The sequence below is a fragment of the Lactuca serriola genome, chromosome 2 (genome assembly GCF_051521515.1).
Source record: "Lactuca serriola cultivar US96UC23 chromosome 2, Lser_US96UC23_V15, whole genome shotgun sequence".
Taxonomy (NCBI): Eukaryota; Viridiplantae; Streptophyta; class Magnoliopsida; order Asterales; family Asteraceae; genus Lactuca; species Lactuca serriola.
The window spans coordinates 129,524,062-129,538,589 of NC_136409.1; positions in this window are offsets into that span (position 1 = coordinate 129,524,062).

The window sequence follows — 14,528 nt, forward strand, 5'->3', positions numbered from 1 at the left end:
TTGTGGATCAGGCATGTATGCCTAGCGTACATGAGCTCGTCTCTAAATTTACAAAAATGCCACTATAGGCCATTTTGCAACATTTTTCATCCATAAGAATGAATTCATACTCTCTAACCTCTATGTAGTCTTCATCAACCCACACATTGGAATATCGTTAAAATATTCAGGAATCCGTGAATCACGTTTTGTAAACATGTCTTTAAACCATCTTGTCTCGTCAAGATTGAACTCCTTAATAAGTAAACCCCAATTAACCTCAAAGACATAAAGTTGCATATTAATGTCCCAAAAAAGCTTCGAGAATCTTTTTCTAAAGTTTGTGTTCATAGAGAAATCATTTGATATCTGTATTAAAACAAAAATAAAATAAATTTCTATATTTATTCATAAATGAATAAATATTAATAACTAAAATAATATTAAATATTCATAATTGAATATACTAATATTTCGAAAATACTTCTACATTCATATTAAAATAACTAAATACTATGTAACATATTTGAAATATATTAAAATAATACCTTGTTTTTCATCTTCTTCATTATATGCCACATACATAATTGGTGCTTTGAATTAGGAAACACATTCTCAATAGCTTGTTTTATTGCAACTTCTTGATCGGTTAAAACAAGTGTTGGTTCTTTCTTTACATGAGTTTTAAGAAATGCTTTAAGCAACCAAGAGTAGGAGTCAATTCTTTCATTGCTTAGCAACCCCGCTGCAATAGTAACTGATTTTTTTATGATGGTCAATAGCAGTAAATTGAACAAAAACCATTCGATACCTATAACACAAAAAAAGTGTTCATTAAAGTCAATTTTTTACGTATTCATAAATGAATATAAAAATATTCATGTATGAATATAGTTACAGTATATTATTAAAATATTTTCAATATTAAAAACTGAACATTAAACATAAAGTTACAATATTCATATATGAATAGGCTATAAAAAAAGTTGATAAAATAACTTACTTGTTTGTTCAGAAAGTCGCATCAAACAAGATAACATCACCAAATTCAACATAATATTCCTTCTCCATTTCATCAACCCAAAACATAGAGTCCAAAACATCATCTTGACAATTAAAATCAAATGAGTAATTTAGATAGTGAGCTCGACGATCATTCATTGTGTTTACTATCTGTTGAGCATCTTTATAACCTATAACCTTGTTGATATCTCTCCTTAAATTTTTACAGTCGGCTACTTTGGGCTTTACAAACTCATACCCAACTCTCAGATTTGCCCTCAACTTATAAGCCATAGTTGGACGTATTTTTGTTATGGAAGCACGCACTATAAACTCTTTTTGTGAATATGACACTTGCCTCGTTTTTTTTTTAAATCACTTCTCTTCTCAAGTGGTTGGTTGTGAAGTTCATCAAACTGAAAAACTTTGTAATCTGAAGTTCCATACACAGATTCAAATATAATCTTTGCTTGACAACCAATAACTCTTGAATTTGAATTTCATTTTCTCTTACACCACTTGTACCCAATGTGTCACAAGATTTCTTTTTCTATTTTCTACCACGATTACATATAACATGTTTCCTCTTTATAATCTTGTTATCAAACCTTGACAGTGTGCTCAGTTTCACATCAAACCCATCAATTTCAGCATACTCAAAATACATTTTGATGACCAACTCTAATGATTTGAAGATTAAACATTTAAATGGAATAAATTGAGCAGGTACATCTGGCTAATAGACATGTTTTCCAATTACATTACCTCAATATTGCACATAATCTACTGAACTTGAAGATTCAGCTAATACAAAATTATAAATCAAAATAAATCTACTAATGCATGAATAAAACAATCATCTATGAATAAAACAATCATAATTGAATACATGAAATTCATATGAATAAAACAAAAAAAATTGCTTATATGAATACATGAAATTCATGAAAGAATAAAACATTCATACATGAATAAAACGATTCATGAGGATTCAAAATATATAAAATAAACATAACTTATTCATATATGAATAAAACGAAATAATAATAAATTCGAAATTACAATTATCACACGTTTATTCATATATGAATAAGACAACAATTTATTCATGTAACATCCTAAGATTTGTCATTTATACTCCCTGGGGATGGAAGGGTAAAGCTATGAAAAGCCTAAGGGCTAAATTGCAATTTTGCGATCAGTAGGAGTACGCTGCGTGTACATAAGGGTACGATGAGCGTACTAGGAACACCCTAGTACCCTAGGCGTACACTTGTGTACGCTGGGCATACTCATGATAGAAGGAAACCCTAATATTTAGGGTTTGGGGGCTATATAAGCAAAATTATGAGAACAAAACCCTCCCTTACCCCTGCCTCGACTGCTTATAGTCGTTTTCCCCAAACCCTATCCATTTCCTTGAGTGTCTGAGCTAATTGAGTGTTTCTTGAGTGTTTTAAGAAGAAGGTGTTGCATCAAGGAGTTGGAGAACATGATCAAGCTTGTAGATCTGAAGTTGGTTTGTTCCCTAGAAGCTCCAGAAGGTAAAAAGCTTGGCACTTTATACTTCTATAAGATAGATCTAGTCATTTTAGCTTTATGGAAGCATTCTTGTCCCAAAATGGTGCATGTTATGATTTCGACGAAATAAGTTGTCCTTTCAGACCTTAGAAATGGTGTCCCAATAGCTAGATTTGTCTCATGCATGAAGTAGGAAGGTCTTAACGGATTAAGACCATGTGTTAAGAACTTTCTGGATGTCCAAAGTGATATAGTTCAAGACTTTATAGTCCTATGGCACATTTGGTTGATGGATCTAGAGTCTGGGCTTAAGTGCTTAAGCCATTAAGCACTTATTAGGGTTTTGGTGAAACCTCGCGTATGCCCAGCATAAATCCAGTACGCCCAGCATACTGGGTCAACCACCCCAATGGTGGTCAACATCAGGATGAGTACGCCCAGCGTACCAGAGGAGTACGCCCCGCGTACGTCCTCTGTTGGGCCTTTGGCATTTGGGCTTCGAGGTTTGGGTTGTTTGTGGATTAGTTGGGTTTGGGCCTTTGTTGGACTTTATGAATATAATGTTTTGGGCCAATTTTGATAATGAATCTTGGAATTAAGCCCAATTAGGAAGTTGGACCCAATTTGATAAATTGGGCCAATAATGGGTTTTGCATAAGGACTTTCAAGGTTATGGACATGGCATTGGGCCTTGGCCCAATAAAGAGAATGGACATGATGGATTGTGTGGACCCTTAGTCAAGATTGTTATGTTGTGTAATGACTTGGTATTTATTATGTGATAGTTCGGGATTTCCGGTGAGACAGCGATTAGAGGTTTTCGGTACTTCGGCACTACTTGCGAGGTGAGTTACCTCACTATACTAAGGGGTCTAAGGCACCAAGGCTGACCCATTGGATATGATATCCTAGCAGTTACTAGTATGTTGAGTATGAGTTAGTGTTGCATGTTAGTTGTTATGCGAGTTAGGTAGATATGTAGGACTACTTGTAGTATTATGTGATTATCTGTATGCACATTAGTTGTGTTATATGTCGAAATATTATGTGGGATGGGTTGAGGTGATACAGCTCTGTGCGGTAACCAACAAACCCAGGAGCATTCCAGATACGAGCTGAGGAAGATTCGTACTGTGGGCTCGATGGCAATCCAGATGTGAGTTGTGGGCCCGGAAGGCAATCCAGACTCACACTGTGGGCCCAAGAGTAATCCAGTCTGTAAAGTTGTGGACCCAGTACATGCTGTTATTTGTATATGTGTTATGTGTAGTGTATCGCTATTTTGGGGGAACTCATTAAGTCTCGAGCTTATAATTACAGTTTATTGTTTCAGGTACATCAGGGGATCGCGGAAAGGCAAGGGTGTGATCGTACAACTCCTCATATATATGTTTATGTTTCTGGGATACTCTGATATTATACATTTTGAAAAAAAAGTTTTGTAATGATTAATGATTTTGAAATGTTTTTAAAGGTTTAAATTTGGCATGATTTTTATGGGTGTTACAAGTTGGTATCAGAGCCTTGGTTGAGGAACATTCGTGTGAATCCAGTCTCAAATCAAGGAAGGATTTTCAAATTAATTTTAAAATGGTTTTCAAAATAAGTGAAGGAGGATGCAGGGTGTACGATCAGCCGGTGCCAGTAAGTAGACCCCAAAATACCATGCAGTTGTTTGATAATGTGATATGTTAGTGCAGCATGCTAGTAATAAGATAGGGATCCTCAGGAACCTTATGATAGAATTGCCTGATCTTTGATGCCTTATCTTATGTAGAGTACCTCATTGATTGTTGTATGACACTTTCTTGTGTGAAATAACTATTGGGTGAATACTCCAAGTCACATAGTACATGGGTTAAATGATCTTAAGGTAAGGGATTTGGTCCTGTTGCACAACTCTCGTCTGAGTCCAACAATTGTGGTATGAAATCTTTTAGTCTAAGATTATTTAAGTTGTGCGGTATGTGATTGTATTCATGTAATAGTTAACTGGCACCAATGGAGGGTCGTGTGGCAGTTGGTGGATGGGTGGGTAGTGAGAGGCCGGGAGGCCAATTATGAGATATTTAGCATTCTTCTAGGAGTTAGGATTGAGCGCTCTCTATGTATATGTATATTGTTAGGGTGTTGTGGTGATACTTGAGATAAATATGGGTAGGTGGGGAAGGTAGTATGGGCCCGTACTACTGAAAATACAGGACCCATACGCGTATCAAGGAAGTCACAACCCCTAGGGTTTGGTCAGGAGTAGGTTTCCTATAGTTTATGCGGATTATCTGATATCTTCCTGGTATATGTTCAGTATGGTGATGGCAAATCGATTTGAGGCAGGATCCGGATCAGGATCGGGAGCGAGTGGTCGGGATAGTCCGGTATTGTCCGTCGATCAGATACGGGAGAAGATTTCCGTGGAGGCTTCTTATATTTTACAAGAAGAATTGTTCGGTGTCATGGACCAAGTCACCGCTAGGGTGATCACCAAGTTTAAGGAGCAAGTTGCAGCGTTGCAATCTGTGAGAGATGTTGCTACCGGGATGACTACTAGGGTAGTGCCGGTGGTGAGGTCACAACTAGGAAAGAGGAGGAGGGACATTTCAGCAGAGGACAAAGGGTTGGAGGCTACTGACCTGGGTACTGGAAGTCAAAAGGGTCAGAAGGTGTGTGGAAAGTGTGGGGGAACCCCACGGATTTGCTTGTCACAAATTCAGGTGCGACAAGTGCGGGGGAGAGGGCATGTGCAACGGGACTGCAAGAAGGATCAGGTATGCTTTCACTGTCACCGGCCAGGTCATTTCAGGTCCAGCTGTCATGCGTTGAGGACGGAAGGAATTCAGATTCCAGCGGTCATCGTTCCTCAGGAGGTCAAAGTCGAGCCACAAGAAGTCTCTAGTATGTAATTGTAAAACCCCATTCTGTAATAATATTATGGTCAAATCGTCTGTGATCAGTATTTATTTTCTCTTGGGATATTGTTGAGTATCGATAAGCAGTAAATTCGTGTTAGTTGCATGTTTAGTCTGGTCTATGTCTCGCGGAGCTTCATGAGTTGTTAGGTCGCTAGAATTGTAAGGAGAATTTATTGTCGAGGAATTTTAAGGGCTGGTCAGGGAGGGTAGCATGGTTGGATACCATGGTTGGCGACAGCATGTCGGCGCTGGAGAGCGTGGGTGGGTCGATGTGGTATAAGTATCTTGTGAGATCCGATTTGCTTTGCATCTCTTGTATCAGGCGACCAGGATTGATGGTGTGATCTATTGCGCTTTCGGGATTGGAGACTATGTCTTCGGAGTAGTTGTAGCCCGGTTCAGGGCAGGGGCTGTTTTAGATACTGCGGTTCAGCTATGGACGTTAGAGTTGGTAAGTGTGTCAGGGTGTGAGACCCTGAATGTTCTGATTTCTAGAGCCCGAGAGCAGAAGATCGATTTGGAGTACCTTGAGAAGAGAGGTTCAGACCAGGTGCATACATGGGAAGTGTTGGATTAGTGTCTAAGTCCATAACTATAATTGGTATGTACTTGACCCGAGAGTAGCATGGTCCATTTAGGTTGCATATCACCAGAACAATTTGATAGGTTGGACTTTTGAGGATAGTATATTTATGATTTCTTAATATATTAGAAGTTCTAATATATTAATATGAAATCATATTATTTAATTAGTATTGATCAAGAATTAATTTGGAATTAATTTTGTGATCAAAAGAGTCTAATTAAATATAAGGGGTTGATTTGGTAAATCATTCGTTTTTATAAAGTGGGCTTATGATCCGTAGTTCTTCATGTTGGGCTAAAAGCATGTGGTAACCTATAGATACTCCATGGAGGTTTTAACCCATGGAGCATGAGGGATATGGAAAGTCGTTATGGTTTACAGGGTGTAACCCTAGTTAGCAAAACTATATAAGAACCCCTCTAGCTCATGAAATTGGCACTTAAGTGGAATACTAGAGGGCTAGCGGATTTATGTGTGCAAGGAATCTCTTCTCAAGTTATCCTTTGTTCCAGGTGTGTTGTGATTCCATTTGAGGCATTCATACATTTGGTGCTAAGCTCTTGAAAGTCCAATCAACAAGCTACAAAGAAAATGTATTTTATCTAACTTGTTTTATTACCCAAATATCAAATTTTTGTATACTAGTTAGGGTAATACCTTGGAAAGTTCAAGTTTGCATGTATAATAGAAAAAACATATATCCAAGGTATTTAGGGTTGTGTGTACACCTTAGAAGTGTTAGAATGTTCATAACCCAACAGTGGTGTAAAAGCCTAGTCTTGTTTTCAATTATATTTGATGCTACTTGTATTATAGGCTTAAAAATTGTTTTTTTGCTTTCTGGACGGTGGACTCGCCGAGTCCACTGGGGGGCTCGCCGAGTCCAAGCACAATTCTGACCAACTCGCCGAGTTGGTTCATACACTCGACGAGTTGGTGCTCAAGAATGCAGTTTTTCAATGTTTTTCGCTGGAATTGGACTAGGATCATTACCCTAAGTTGTTTTGGAACTTATAAACATGTTTTTGATGTGGTAATGATCATGCTTATCCAATTTATTAGATAATTGTCAAAGTTTCATGTTTTGTATTATTTTATATGGTTAAGCTAATTACATGAAATTTGTTTGATGTGAATTGTCTTGTTCTTATGAGTTCAATTTAGATCATTGACAAAATTCTTTGATTTTTGTAAGTTACAATAATTGATCAAAATGTTTTGATGAATTCCATAACTTGTCCTTAAGTTATGGAAAATGAAAAGTTTTTCTTTTAAAGAGTCTATTAAACTTATAGGTTATGAACTTGAAAAGTCTTTTTCCCATAAATGGTTTTATGAACTTCATAACTTGTCCTCAAGTTATGGATTTTCAAGAGTATTTTCATTTAAACCTATATTAAACTCATAAGTTATGGATTCCAAAAGTTTTTGAATAGTTCAAAACTTGCCCTCAAGTTTTGGAATTTGTAAATGTAAAGGTCTAACTTTTGAAACATTTAATTCCAAACCCTAGAATTTTAAAGTTTAAAATTCTACCTTTATACTATTATAATATTATAGGTTTAATATATATATATATATATATATATATATATATATATATATATATATATATATAAGAACAAAGTCAGTCTTACTATTAGTAGGCCTCATTCACGAAGCCGGTCTATAAGGGGGGTATAAGGTTACTGCCTATAAAATGACAGTTTAATGGGTGTCCACTCTCACCCATCACTTCCTTGACTGTTGGAGGGTCGTTAGCCGAACGGGTAGGATTGGACTCTAATTCTCCCTTCATTAAAAGTATAATGATAAATATTAAGTAACTAAGCACTTATAAATTTCCAAATCGTAGTTACTTATGAAAATGTGAATATGGTGCTAACCCATGAAATTGCACTTTGCACCTTGTTAAGTCATTAGTAGAGCATGTGTGGTTAACCGGTACACTAATCTGGACTGACAGTGCGTGGAAAAGGGTAGCTTGGTTTTAATCATAGATCAATGAAGCGTATGTAGTTAACCGGTACATTGATTAGGTAGTTGTAACATTAGGTGTACCAAGCTAATTTGCATGGTTATTCACACCTTGTTTGTGATCCTCGGCATCCCAGTCACAAACTTGAAGGGCACAATCAAGATTTAAACATGCCATTGAAAGTCTCAATGAATCTCGAAGGATCAAGGAGTTTCAATTCAATTAAAACCTAAAATTCTTTTTCGTTTTTCGTGGTGGAAATTGGTAAATCTTCATTTATATATCTTCAAATATTTTGTAGTTTGGATTACGGCATCTCTCTTCCAAATTGTAAAACGGTGTCTTTGGTCCTAGCCTTAATATTTCATTTGGGTGTTATATTAAGGACTTAAATCAACTAACTTGAATTTCTCCCATTGAAGATGTCTAGTTCAGACAACTATGGTCTTCCCAAATCATTTGGAAAAAGCTTTCCTCATGAAAATGATATTCCACAAGACAATCAAAGTGAAAGATTAATCCCTTCTTTGTGCTATAGTGGAACTTCACTTCCTCCACCTCCTCTAATAATTCTTCCTAACCCACAAGTTCTAGGTCATTCAAAGCCCTATTGGCAGGAAGAAAATTTTGTATATGCTCACGTCTTTGAGATGAAGTTACATACTGACAAGCTGGGAGAGTTGGGTGTCGAAGTCTCAAGGAAGTTAGTTGTTGACTGGGTTCTTCAGTCACTTCCTAAGTCATATAGAGGTTTCTTTAAGGACTACAATATGGGATACCACGACATGACCCTTATTGATCTTACCTATTTTCTTGTTGCTGCTAAATCAACAGTGATTTGGCACAGTGGTAAATGCAAATTGAATTGGAAGATCTACTCCCCAAACTTCCATGGACATTGACAATGACAACATTGGAAGTGCAGAAAAGCTTTCTCGTCCCAATGGAAAGGGATCAACCATAGTCAACCCGTTTGACAAAATGGTAAAGAAAAGGGCTAAGTCTGAGATTTTCCCATGTGCCATTCCCAAAGATTCCATTGCCAAGAGAAGGGACATTGGTTGTGACGCTGCCTGATAGACCCCAAGGATGGTGAAGTCAAAGCTTGACTCTACTTCAGGTAAGTCTATTGTCTAATCCTATTAAGTTCCTATTTGGTGATTCTTAATACATGATTTAACTAGGTCGCATCTTGATGTTTTATAGAATTGAAGAAAAGAGAGGAAGCTTAAGAGTAAGAGCATGTTGAATATGATCACGAAGAGATGGATTTCGATCGCATGATTCGATGGTCAGATTCTTGAGTTGCAGCTTAAGAGTTATGATAGATCGCTTAGAAATATTTAGAAACATAGTTTTCAATTGTAAATGCATTGTAAGGAAAAGTTTTTGCACATTTTATAAATAAATAATATTTTGTTTTATTATATATCCTTGAAATGGCATTAGTGAAAATTGATGTTTGTATGTTTCTATGATAGCAATATGGATTTGATTCTTTCATTTGTGGTAGTGTCAAGAATTTGCCAAATAAGTAAAGATTGTCATCACCCAAGTTTCTACTCTTGTACATTTGAAATTGGTAAGTTTTGATGTTTTGGATAAAACAAAGACCAACTAAGACCAATAGTGTGAAGTGTTTGTCTTGATAAGAATCTGCACTAACTTTTGAATATTTGTTTGTCAAGGAATGGTTCATGATAAGAGAATCTTATATGTCAAGAGGTCAGTGAGAGTGTTAAAGATCTTGAAAGTTTCAAGAACTAATCAAGAGTAAACCTATTGTTAAATACTAGCACACGACTTGAGGTTTCTAAACTATCGTACTGACATATTCTTGTTTCTGTGCCCATTCCAGTTAAATTTGAGAGTTCTATGAGTTCTCAATTGTTTGCATAACAACTAGGAAGCAATGGCAGACCCTTGTGCTGCCAGGTGGCATGAAATTAAGATTGAACAAGTTTAGTCCATATGAGTTTGGATTTGTCGCGAACCATGTCTTGTGATTATGGTTATGAAAAAATCACATAGATAGGAACATGTACACCATAAAAATAGGTGTCATAAGGTTTCTCTCCAATTCATGAAAATGATTGTGAGGAAATGTTTTCGCTAGGTAGATTTAAGGAGATGGAAATTATGAAATTTGCATTCTCAAATTCGATTATGATTACGACATCCATTTTCATAATTCGAATTGTGAGGAATGGAAAAAAGTCTAAACATTTGAGACTTATTGCTTTAAGTTCTGAAATTGTTTAGAGACACATGTGAGCTATCTAAGGAAAGGTGTATGATTTTGAGAAGCCTAGATAAAGTCTTATCAAAGCATCTCGTATCAGAAATCTGAACTTTGGTAAGAAAGTCAATAAGTATTGATTTCTAGAAGTCTAATTGATTTTTGAATACATGTCAAAGCTAGTTGGAGCATAAGTGTTATGCTGGTAAGTTAATAATTATTATGCTAGTGGGAGCATAATTATTATGGAAAGTGTTGCAAGTTAGCAATGTTAATTATAGAAAACAATAGTTTCAATTTGCAAAGTTGTGGATTTGAACAGTTGTTTTGCTATAATTAAGGGAGGGGAATACATACTTCATTTCAAATCTAAAAGCTTAGATTGAGTTTTAATGAATTTTAGTCAAATATATATGAATGTTATGTTGCAATGGTTCAACATAAGGAAATTCTATATATGGAAAGGTTAATTGCGTTCTCAAAATTTGGTTATGGTTACGACGTACCTCTCTATAATCAAAATTATGAGAACACGGCAAATATAAATATTATAGCAAAAGACTGATTAAGTATCATGTCTTTATGTTAGACATTATGAATCGTATCCCATATGCTTCGAGTATAGGATCGATTGCATATGCTATAATATTCTCAAGTTCTAATTTTCCCAAATGCCTAGGGCATTAAGAGGGAAAAAGGAATAGAACTGGATATGACTAAAGTGGTTAAACAACTGTTAAGGACAATCTAAGGTTCGCCAAAGATTTGTTGCTTAAGGACAGTTGGAAGTATAGTAATGGAAGGACCATATTGACATTATTATGAATAACCATGAGCTTATTAATAATGAGTTGTCGTATGGCGAATATGGAATGTTTACATATTGGGAATTGAAGAATAGATGAGAAAGTTAGAAACTTTTATGCAAGAAGGATGTTCGAAGGAATGTACTTTGAAATCGAGACTTCATTTCCATGGAATTGTCTTGTAACAATCTCCAAAGGAATATTTTGTAATATCATTGGTCAAGTATCTATGACTTTTGACACCTAGACATTACAAAAGAATCATTGCATGATATTTTAGAATCTAACACTTCCTAGCAGCGAATAACTATTGTTTAGACAAACATAGTGTGCATGCTTGGAGCATGGCATAGCTATTGTTGTAATTCAAGTACTAATTTGATTATTTGAAACATTATACAATGAATGATGAGTAATCAATATGGCTCAAAAGTTTTGGGGCCATATAGGATTAGTATTATTCTTGTGTTTCACTTTGCATGTTTTTGACTTCCCGGATAACTAGGTTATTCAAACCATCCACAGTCGATCATACTTTGGAACTAGGTATTAAGGCAAGACTGTCATGAATGGGTCTGTAGTTTGTCTAGGACAAGGTGGCTGCAGTGTTCATGAGTACTCCTGGAATAAGATTCAAGTATTGGACTCAACCCGCGCTCATCTGAATCACTTCATGGATTTTATCACGAGTGATTGTGAGACGATGATATCTTATATTCTTGAAACGGAGACATGTGAGTTGTAGTTGCAAGTCGGTTACACATTGACATATGTAAACATACCAATAACTTGTATGTTATAAACCATATCGTTGTGTGTAATTTGATGAGTAAGTACAAGCAAGAATTTGGGTCGAATTTTATCCGTTCCTTTTACCCCATGTGGATAAAGATGTATGTGGGCCCCTCGATGATTTAGTGATGACATCAGGACTTGACTGATTTGATTTGTTTAATTAGTCGGTAGTCATAAATCGGAAATCAGGAAACAACAGATGGACAAAGAGAATGATTATAATCCATGTCTCAGTCCATATGATATCTAGAATGGATGAATATATGATCCCTTATCTCATGAACGCGTCATTGACTAGGTCAGAGTTTGACAGCGGCTTTGAAGAGCTATGATTGTTAGTCAGGTTGTGGAGTCGTACTTGCAATAATAGTTATTAGACTTATCCAAGTGGGAGCCTGTTGGATTAGTATCTAAGTCCATAACTATAACTGGTATGTACTTGACCCGAGAGTAACATGGTCCATTTGGGTTGCATATCACCAGGACAATTTGATAGGATGGACTTTTGAGGAGAGGACATTTTTGATTTATTAATATATTAGAAGTTCTAATATATTAATATGAAATCATATTATTTAATTAGTATTTATCAAGAATTAATTTGGAATTAATTTTGTGATCAAAAGAGACTAATTAAATATAAGGGGTTGATTTGGTAAATCGTTCATTCTTATAAAGTAGGCTTATGATCCATAGTTCTTCATGTTGGGCTAAACCCATGTGGTAACCCATGGATACTCCATGGAGGTTTTAACCCATGGAGCATGAGGGATATGGAAAGTCATTAGGGTTTACATGGTGTAACCCTAGTTAGCAAAACTACATAAGAACCCCTTTAGCTCATGAAATTGGAACCTAAGTGGAACACTAGAGGGCTAGCCGATTTGTGTGTGCAAGGAATATCTTCTCAAGTTATCCTTTGTTCTAGGTGTGTTGTGATTCCATTCGAGGCATTCATACTATTGGTGCTAAGCTCTTGAAATTCCAAGCAACAAGCTACAAAGAAAAGGTATGTTATCTAACTTGTTTTATTACCCAAGTATCAAATTTTTGTATGCTAGTTAGGGTAATACCTTGGAAAGTTCAAGTTTGCATGTATAATTGAGAAAACATAGATCCAAGGTATTTAGGGTTGCATGTACACCTTAGAAGTGTTAGAATTCTCAAAACCCAACAGGAAGGTCCTAGGAAGAGACCAGGATTTCGGATCAGTTTTCGAGAGGCCAGCAGGGATGGATACAGTGTTGCACGAACAAGAAACTGTACGATGGAGTTATCACTCCAGGAGTACGCATTACTACCAGTGTAGCATGATTTATTGTGTTATCAAATGACATTGCGAGTGGGTGCTTGACTTTGGGTATGTCCGATTCGATGGGTCGGTGGTAAGATGGTGTTAAATTACATTCGCCTTCGGATTTCTTTGGAGAAAGGGGCACCTTGGAAGTAAATGGAACATCCAATTGATTAAGAATACAAGATTTTTTTTCAAGATTTCCAGAGCCGAGTTATCATTGTTTTTGAAAAACTATGGGGAGCTTGTGTTGTTCAACGCAGGATTTTGACGGGCCATGCACATTGATAGAAATGGATCGGAGATGCATAAGGCGTAAGAGGTGAAAGAGCATCGTCGACCCCAAGTGGGGGAGAAACAAGTGGCTGTTCAGGCCTAAGTTGGGTTAGTGGGAGCTCAGGGAACTCCCAATCGCTGGTTGGCATCGCCTTGATTATGCATAGTAAGCAATGGGAATCTATAAGTACGACTCGAACTCCTGATGGGATATAGGATTCGGCTCGGGAGGTGCGACGATGTGATAATGGAGTGTGGAAAGGCCTTGGGTGGTAAATGTGATTGGAGGGAAGTAGTGTTAGGCTGTGATAGAATCGTAATCTTCGTCGGTTTAAAGTAGACTATTTATGAGATGGTCACAAGCATGGAAGGGGGATCAAATTGTGCTATGGGCATGCCGGACAGGGTCTTCAGGGAATCATTCTCTATTTTGAGATTGAGGATCTTCGATGTCGTGGGCGAGCTTGGGTGATTATGGAAATTCAGGATGGAGCTGGTAGAGACTGTTGAGTCAAGGGGTTGGTATTTAGGAGGATGTGATATGAGATACAGGTGGAGATTCATTGATGTTGGGTCATGAGTGGGTATCAAATTGATTTTGGGTAAGATCTCAAGTCGGGTATCTCGCATGTTTAGTGCATGATTTTGTTCTAGCAAGATTATGGATTGAGATATTTACACGCTGTAGGCATAATCGCCAGGTTCAAGGGTAATGGATGGGTTTAGTTGATGGTGGTTTGAGTTATTGTGATGTGTCTTGGGTTGGTTTCATCTGTGAAAGAGCCATAGCATGTCTAAAGTGAGGAGAAGATGGGCTGCTGAAGACCAGGTATGAGGTGAGGCTGCAGTGGGTCATGTAGCATTCATTATCTTAGCAGAAGTTTGATGGCAGGGCGTGGAAGCAAGTCCAGCCATTCGATTTTCCTTTTGGGAGACACGTGAGACAGCTGTTTGTGTGCGTCTTTTGGTTCAGCAATCGGAGAGGTGTCCGGTGTTTCGGGTAGTGGGCAGACAAGTTGGGACCAGAGAGGTTTCGACTTCGTCTGAGAAACATCATATGGTAGCAGGAAGAGTTGAAGTGGGTTTATGTCTTGGGATTCATGTGTGGTAGATGTTTTAGTATTGTGATGTTTGTTTGTTGAT